This window comes from Hemitrygon akajei, chromosome 7 (assembly GCF_048418815.1).
Source record: "Hemitrygon akajei chromosome 7, sHemAka1.3, whole genome shotgun sequence".
Classification (NCBI taxonomy): Eukaryota; Metazoa; Chordata; class Chondrichthyes; order Myliobatiformes; family Dasyatidae; genus Hemitrygon; species Hemitrygon akajei.
Window position 1 is genome coordinate 71,281,903 of NC_133130.1, and position 8,062 is coordinate 71,289,964.

An 8,062-nucleotide genomic window follows, 5' to 3' on the forward strand; every position below is an offset into this window, starting at 1 on the left:
GATTTTTACTGCTCATGTATGTGAAGGATGTAAGAAATAAAGTCAATTCAATTCATTTCTCAGATAATCATTCAAATTGGCTGGATTCAAACAAAAATAATACCAAACTAATGCCAGTCTCAGCTCACCAGCTGTGGGGCACAGATCTTGGTTGAGTAATCCAGATGTCTGTATGAATAAAGACGTTAGTTAACATTACACTAACACATCCAGGCAAATTATATTAAGACAACTGAATAATCTAGAATTCAAAGATTTGTCAGCAAAAACTTGATAAGCATCACCTCTTTTTGTAGATATTGAATCGTCCTGGCCTATGTCCAGTTCCAACGCTGAAACAACCTGGCTGACTGTCAGCAAGATGGACGGGGGAATAAACAATTAATGATGTCCCTGCCAAAGGTCCTCACATCTTGTGAATGAAGAACCAAGTGGAGGATGTGTCATTCACACTTTGAGCATTAGTACCCAGCAGTCCTGTGAAACAGGAAACCGATGTTTACATATTTCTGGAGAAATTGTTCAACAAGGCAGAACAAAATAGCACGAACACAACTGAGGCTCAACTTTGTATACTCTCTAGGCTCATGTCACTTTTCATCCGCCTGTACCAGAAAGGAAAGGGAAACTAGAGGTCCATGAGCCAGTAATCATCGGAGCATCAGAAGTGGAGAGGGTCAATAACTTTAAATTCCTGTGTGTCACTATCTCAGAGGACCTGTCCTGGACCCATCATATAAATATAATCGCGAAGAAAGCACAACAGCACCTCTACTTCCTCAGGAGTTAGCGGAAATTCAGCATTACATCAAAAACTTGGGCAAACTTCTATAGATATGTGGTGGGAAGTGTGCTAACTGGCTGCATTATGGCCTGGTATGGGAACCCAAATGCCTTTGAGCGAAAAATTCTACAAAGGTTAGTGGATTCAGCCCAGTACATCAGGGGTAGCGCCCCCCCCCCAACCATTGAGCGCATCTACATGAAATGTTGCTGTAGAAAAGCAGCATCCATCATCAAAGATCCTCACCACCCAGGCCATGCTCTTTTCTCACTGCCGCCATCAGGTAGAAGGTACAGGTACCACAGGACTTGCACCCACCAAGTTTAAGACAGTCACTTCCCCTCAACCATCAGGCTCTTGAACAAAGGGAGATAACAACACATTTAAGGACTCTTTGACCTTGTTACTTCTTGCTTGATATTTATTGCTATTTATTTATTATCTGCATTTGCTCAGTTTGTTTACAGTTCCTGTTAACATTTACTGTTCTATAGATTTGCTAAGTATGCCTGCAGAGAAAGAATCTCAGTGTTGTATGTGAAGACGTGCATGTACTCTGATAATAAATTTACTTTCAGCTGCGACTTCTCCCTACAGTAACCGAGTCTGACCTTCTGCCTGAATGCAATAACCTCAGAGTTTTACATTTAACTCTTGATGTCTGGAGGGCATCTCATGTGATCTGCAGTTTTGAGGAATGTATTCCCCTCCCACAGCCTCCCTGCCCCCAACACACGTCTGATGAAATGCTGCTGAAGGTCCAAGATGCAATTCACAGAGAAATAATCTGTGCTGTGATCACGAACCCAGGTTAGTGCCGCAGAAGAGGGAAGCAAATCCTTCACCTCACCAAGTCAGTTGCAATAGGAACGACTGTGGCCATCAAACACCTTATCAAAGACTGGAGGAGTGGGAAAATCACTGAGGGTAAACAAGAGAAAAGGGACATTATGGCCACGTAATTTTACACCAGCCTAGAAATTCCTTTCATACCACACATCACCCTCTGCTGCCTCATCTTCTCCCTGGACTAATCTGTTTCTCTCTTACTCAGTTCTGAGGAAGGACGGCAGACTGGAAATGTTGACTGTTTCTCTTTCCACAGAATTAAGCTGGCCTGGCCTGTTAAGTTTCGTTTCCTTCGCTTTTTGTTTCTATTTTAAATTTGTCGCAGATACTGATCAACCTTCAGATGGTGGATTGAGCAGAAATGGTGACATCATCTAGGTGGAGGGAAACTGTGACCTGACCTGCCCGTTCAGTTGGACTGCGTCCCAATGTCTGTGCTCAGCAGTTGTATCCAACTCCTTATTCCCTCCCCAAGACCAGATTGGAGAACACATTCTTTTTTCCGTCACGTGCATGTGCAATATTTTGTCAAAAGGCCTTATGGTCCAAACAGAACAGACTCATTTGTCCCACATATCAGCGATGGCACCCCTGAGGAATTGCAAGACTGTTAGAGATCTTCCTGCAAGCTGCAGTACAAACAGGTTTGGTCCTGTTTGCTCCAGGTGGAGTACCTGTGCCAGGTTGGACTTTATCCGATTGGCAATTATCTTGGATAGAATCCTATAATCCACAATCTACAAAGAGAAAGGGCACCACTTCCTGATATTCTCCCTCTTCCCCTACTGCTTGTGGATGAGGGTGAAGATGCCCTTCCTCCTGGATTCTGACATGCTGGAGGCATAGTGCTGTATACTTCCAATAGCAGTTCAAGTGCCAAACAACCAAGGAGGGAGGTGTCGGAAATGGACCAAGCACATCTTTCCCTCCCCCCCTCTTTCTGCTTTCCACAGGGATCGCTCCCTACGTGACTCCCTTGTCCACTCGTCCCCCCCCCCCCCATCCCTTCCCACCGATCTCCCTCCTGGCACTTATCTTTGTAAGCAGAACAAGTGCTACACCTGTCCTTACACTTCCTCCCTCACCACCATTCAGGGCCCCAGACAGTCCTTCCAGGTGAGGCGACACTTCACCTGTGAGTCAGCTGGTGTGGTATACTGCGTCCGGTGCTCCCGGTGTGGCCTTTTATATATCGGTGAGATCCGACGCAGACTGGGAGACCGTTTCGCTGAATACCTACGCTCGGTCCGCCAGAGAAAGCAGGATCTCCCAGTAGCCACACATTTTAATTCCACGTCCCATTCCCATTCTGATATGTCTATCCATGGCCTCCTCTACTGTCAAGATGAATCCAAACTCAGGTTGGAGGAACAACACCTTATATATCGGCTGGGTAGCCTCCAACCTGATGGCATGAACATTGACTTCTCTAACTTCCGTTAATGCCCCTCCTCCCCTTCTGACCCCATCCCTGACATATTTAGCTGTTTGGTTTTTTTCTCTCTCTCTGCCCATCACCCTGCCTGTTCTCCATCTCCCTCTGGTGCTCCCCTCCCCCTTTCTTTCTCCCGATGCCTCCCGTCCCATGATCCTTTCCCTTCTCCAGCTCTGTATCACTTTCGCCAATCACCTTTCCAGCTCTTAGCTTCATCCCACCACCTCCAGCTTTCTCCTATCATTTTGCATTTCCCCCTCCCCCCACTACTTTCAAATCTCTTAGTATTTCTCCTATCAGTTAGTCCTGACAAAGGGTCTTGGCCCGAAACGTCGACAGTGCTTCTTGCTATAGATGCTGCCTGGCCCGCTGTGTTTCACCAGCATTTTGTGTGTGTTGCCTGTACAGATTGGATGGGTTGCACCTGAACTCGAAGGGGAGGAATATCCTTGCAGGTAGGTTTGCTAGCATGGTTCGGGAGGGTTTGAACTAATTTGCAAGGGGGGTGGGACTTGGAGCGATAGAGCAGTGAAAGAAGTGCATGGAGTAAAGCCAGATCTAACATATAGAGAGGCTTTGAGGAAAGAGCAGCAGAATAAAGGGTATAAAGGTAGTAAGGTAGAAGGGCTAAAGTGTGTGTACTTCAATGCAAGAAGCATCAGGAACAAAGGTGATGAACTGAGAGCTTGGATACATACATGGAATTATGATGTAACCACTGCTCAGTACAAGAGGACATGGCTTTAAGGTAAGGGGAGGGAAGTTCAAGGAGGATATTAGAGGAAGGTTTTTCACTCAGAGAGTGGTTGGTGCATGGAATGCATTGCTTGAGTCAGTGGTGGAGGCAGATACACGAGTGAAGTTTAAGAGACTACTAGATATATGGAGGAATTTAAGGTGGGGGGGTTATATGGGAGGCAGGGTTAGAGGGTCGGCACAACATTGTGGGCTGAAGGGCCTGTAATGTGCTGTACTATCCATAAAGAATGGCATCAAGTCAGTAGAACGATGTGACAGAGGACCAGAAGATGTTGAATCTTGTGGGTTAAGAATCTGCAAGGGTAAGAGGACCCTGATGGCTGTTATGGAGCACGGATTACAATGGGAAATAGAAAAGGCATATCAAAAGGGCAATATGATAGTCCTGGGAGATTTCAACTTGCAGGTCAATTGGGAAAATCAGGTTGGAAATGGTTCTCAAGAGAGTGAGCTTGTTGAATGTCGATGAGATGGCTTTTTAGAGCAGTTTGTTGTTGGGACCACTAGGGGATCAGCTATACTGGATTGAGTGTTATGTAATGAACTGGAGGTGATTAGGGAGTTTAAGGTAAAAGAACTCTTAGGAACCAGTGATCACAATATGATTGAATTCAACTTGAAAGGGAGAAAGTAAAGTCTGATGTAGCAGTATTTCAGTGGAGTAAGGGAAATTACAGTGGTGTGAAAGAGGAGTCGGCCAAAGTAAATTGGAAGGAGCTGCAGGCAGTGATGTCAGCAGAGCAGCAATGGCGTGCGTTTCTGGGAAAATAGAGGAGGGTGCAGGACATGTGTATTCTAAAAATGAAGAAATACTCAATTGGTAAAATAGTACAACCGTGGCTGACAAGGGAAGTCAAAACTGTTTAAAACCAAAAGGGAGGTCATACAACAAAGCAAAATCTAGCAGGAAGACAGAGGATTGGGAAGCTTTTATAACTCCATAGAAAGCAACTAAAAGAATCATTAGGTGGGAAATGATGAAATATGAAAGTGAGCTAGCAAACAATATCGAAGAGGATAGTAGGTTTTCTCAAGTATGTGAAAAAAATAAAAGTGAGATGAGGACCGTTACAAAATAAGGCCAGAAAAATAATAACGGGGACAAGGAAATGACAGATGAACTAAGTGAGTCTTTTGCATCAGTTTTCACTGTGGAAGACACTAGCAGTGTGTCAGATGTTGAAGGGTGTGAGGGAAGAGAAGTGAGCGTAGTTACTATTACAAGGGAAAAGTTGCTCAAAAAGCTGAAAGACCTAGTGTACATAAATCACCCGGACCAGATGAACTGCACCCTAGGGTTCTGAAAGAGGTAGTGGTAGAGATTGTGGAGGCATTAGTAATGATCTTTCAAAAATCATTGGACTCTGGAATGGTACCAGAGGACTGGAAAATTGGGAATGTCACTCCACTCTTTAAGAAAGGAGGAAGGCAGCAGAAAGGAAACTGTAGACCAGTTAGCCTGACCACTGTGGTTGGGAAGATGTTGGAGTCGATTGTTAAAGATGAGGTTATGGAGTATTTAGTGACACGGGACAAGATAGGACAAAGTCAGCATGGTTTCCTTCAGGGAAAATCTTGCCTGACGAGCCAGTTGGAATTCTTTGAGGAGATTACATGTAGGATAGATAAAGGGGATGTAGTGGACGTTGTATATTTGAACTTTCAGAGCCTTTGACAAGGTGCCATACATGAGGCTACTGACCAAGTTAAGCACCTATGGTATTACAGGAAAGTTACTAACATGGTTAGAGCATTGGCTGATAGGTAAGAGGCAGCCAGTGGGAGTAAAAGGATCCTTTCCTGGTTGGCTGCCAGTGACTCGTGGTGTTCCACAGGGGTCGGTGTTGGGACCACTTCTTTATATGCTGTATATAAACGATTTAGATGATGGAATAGATGGCTTTGTTGCCAAGTTTGCAGATGATACAAAGACTGGTGGAGGGGCAGGTACTGTTCAGGAAACAGGTAGGCTGCAGGAGGACGTAGAGATTAGGGGAATGGTCAAGAGGGGACAATGAAATACAATGTTGGAAAATGCATGGTCATGCACCTTGGTAGTAGAAATAAATTTGCAGATTATTTTCTAAACAGGGAGAAAATCCAAAAATCTGAGATGCAAAGGGACTTTGAAGTCCTTGTGCAGAACCCTAAAGGTTAACTTGCAGGTAGAGTCGGAGGTGAGGAAGGCAAATGCCATGTTAGTATTCATTTCAAGAGGCCTGGAGTACAAGGGCAGGGATGTGATGCTGAGGCTTTATAAGCACTGCTGAGGCCTCACCTTGAGTATTGTGAAAAGTTTTGGGCTCCTCATCTATCAATGCTGGCATTGGAGAAGTTCACAAGGATGATTCCGGAAATGAAAGGATTATCCTATGAGGTACGTTTGATAGCTCTGGGTCTGTACTTGCCGGAATTTAGAAAGATTAGGGTTTTTTTTACTGAAACCTTACAAATGATGAAAGGCCTAGATAGAGTAGATGTGGAAAGGATGTTTCTCTTGGTGGGGGAGTCTCGGACAAGAGGGCAGTCTCAGAACAGAGGAACATCCATTTAAAACAGAGATGCAGAGAAAATTCTTTAGCCAGATGGTGGTGAATTTGTGGAATTTATTACCACAGGCAGCTGTGGAGGCCAGATTGTTGGGTGTATTTAAGGCAGAGATTGATAGGTTCTTGATTGGACACGGCATCAAAGGTTATGGGGAGAAGGCCAGGGAGTGGGGCTGAGGAGAGGGAATAAAGGATCAGCCATGATTGAATGGCGGAACAAATTTGACAGGCCAAATGGCCCAATTCTGCTCCTATTTCTTACGAGCAGCCTGAAGTGGCTGACCTTCCTTTCTTTTGCCTCAGCTCATTCTCAACAGGAGCCTTGACTGAGGCAGAGGAGGTATTCTCCTTCCTGCAGGATTTGGCATCTTCTCTTACTACCTGTGCACTTGGGGCAGGACTTGCAGAGGGAGCTTGTGTCCCCACGAACTGCAATTGGTCTGCTGCCGTCCTGCTTGCAATTGGAACAGTTATGGCATACCCTAGCTCGTCCTGCTTAAACGTACAACTACAATTTCTAAATTGCAAATAAAAGCGGGTCGGTCGTCAACCTTTCCCTCTCATTGACTTTCAGCACGATCTTGGCCTGTCCACTTGTTAATCCAGATCTCCAAATGAGCGAGGCTCTCTGCTCTTCTTCACCTGAACAGCTGAGTTAGCAGTTCTCCAGTGGGAACTTGATGGTGGGGGAAGGAGGGGATTAAACCTGTACACAGTTCACTGTCAACGAGTCGAGTCGCTCCCACACCTCTTCGCAATTGTTTATGTAGTGGCTGGAAATCAACTACAAATGCCAGAACTTCCAAAAAAAAATATTGTAGCAAGGTTACAACTGAAGTACTCCCCTGCAAAGTAGCAAATTGTTAACAGACACATACTTCGACAACAAATTTACTTCGAACTTTGAACTCTTCCAATCCTTCGCGCTACTGGTCCATCAGAAGTCCCGCCCAGCTATTTACATACCCAGAATGCTTTGCATCGAGACACAGGAATTTGGGATTTATTGTCCATAGTTAAATGCCCTTAGTTTTTAATTGTAATATACTTTTATATTAAAGAGATTTCCGCTGCATTAATGTCATGATTAAGGCCGCTCACTGTGATTTTAAAGTGGTAATCGGAGTGTGACCTGAGCCTATCTGACGGCTTGTTTTCAGTACACTCTGGTTTCTCTTCAGATCGTATAAATCTTTCGCCTTTTACTAAAGATTTCCGTGGAGAGGAACACTCAGAGTTTTAACCAATTTTTTGATGCCCTGCTCCGTGCGGGGCTTGTTTACAACAAAAAATAGAACTGAGAACTGACCTGCCTACTTGGTAGCAGTACATTGATACATCTATACTATCCATGTCAGTGTGGCTTCTCCCTACACAGAGCGGTGTAAATTCTTTGGCTCCGTGTACCGGCAATGAGAAATTTAAATGGGTGAATTTCTCGGGTCCGGTTGAAGGGTTTCTCGGCCCCCTTCAATTATTCAGTTTCCTGGATGCTCTGTGACATGCTGAGTTCCTCTAGCATTTTGTGTGTGTGTTGCTCTGGAATTCCAGTACCTGCAATCTCTCTTGCGTTTATCAGAATCAGGATTATTATCACCAGCATATATCGTGAAATTTGTTAATTTAGCAGCAGCAGTTCAATGCAATACATAATATAGAAGAAAAAGACAAAATAATATTAATAGA

The 8,062-nt window shown here is 44.5% G+C and overlaps 1 non-coding gene across 1 annotated transcript; it reads left to right on the top strand.

Annotated features, from left to right (window-relative positions):
• Positions 1-7,537: 7,537 nt before the first annotated feature.
• On the top strand, positions 7,538-7,652 carry LOC140731294 (U5 spliceosomal RNA). Its single transcript, XR_012099771.1, has one exon. It is a non-coding gene; the product is annotated as a U5 spliceosomal RNA (small nuclear RNA).
• Positions 7,653-8,062: the final 410 nt, after the last annotated feature.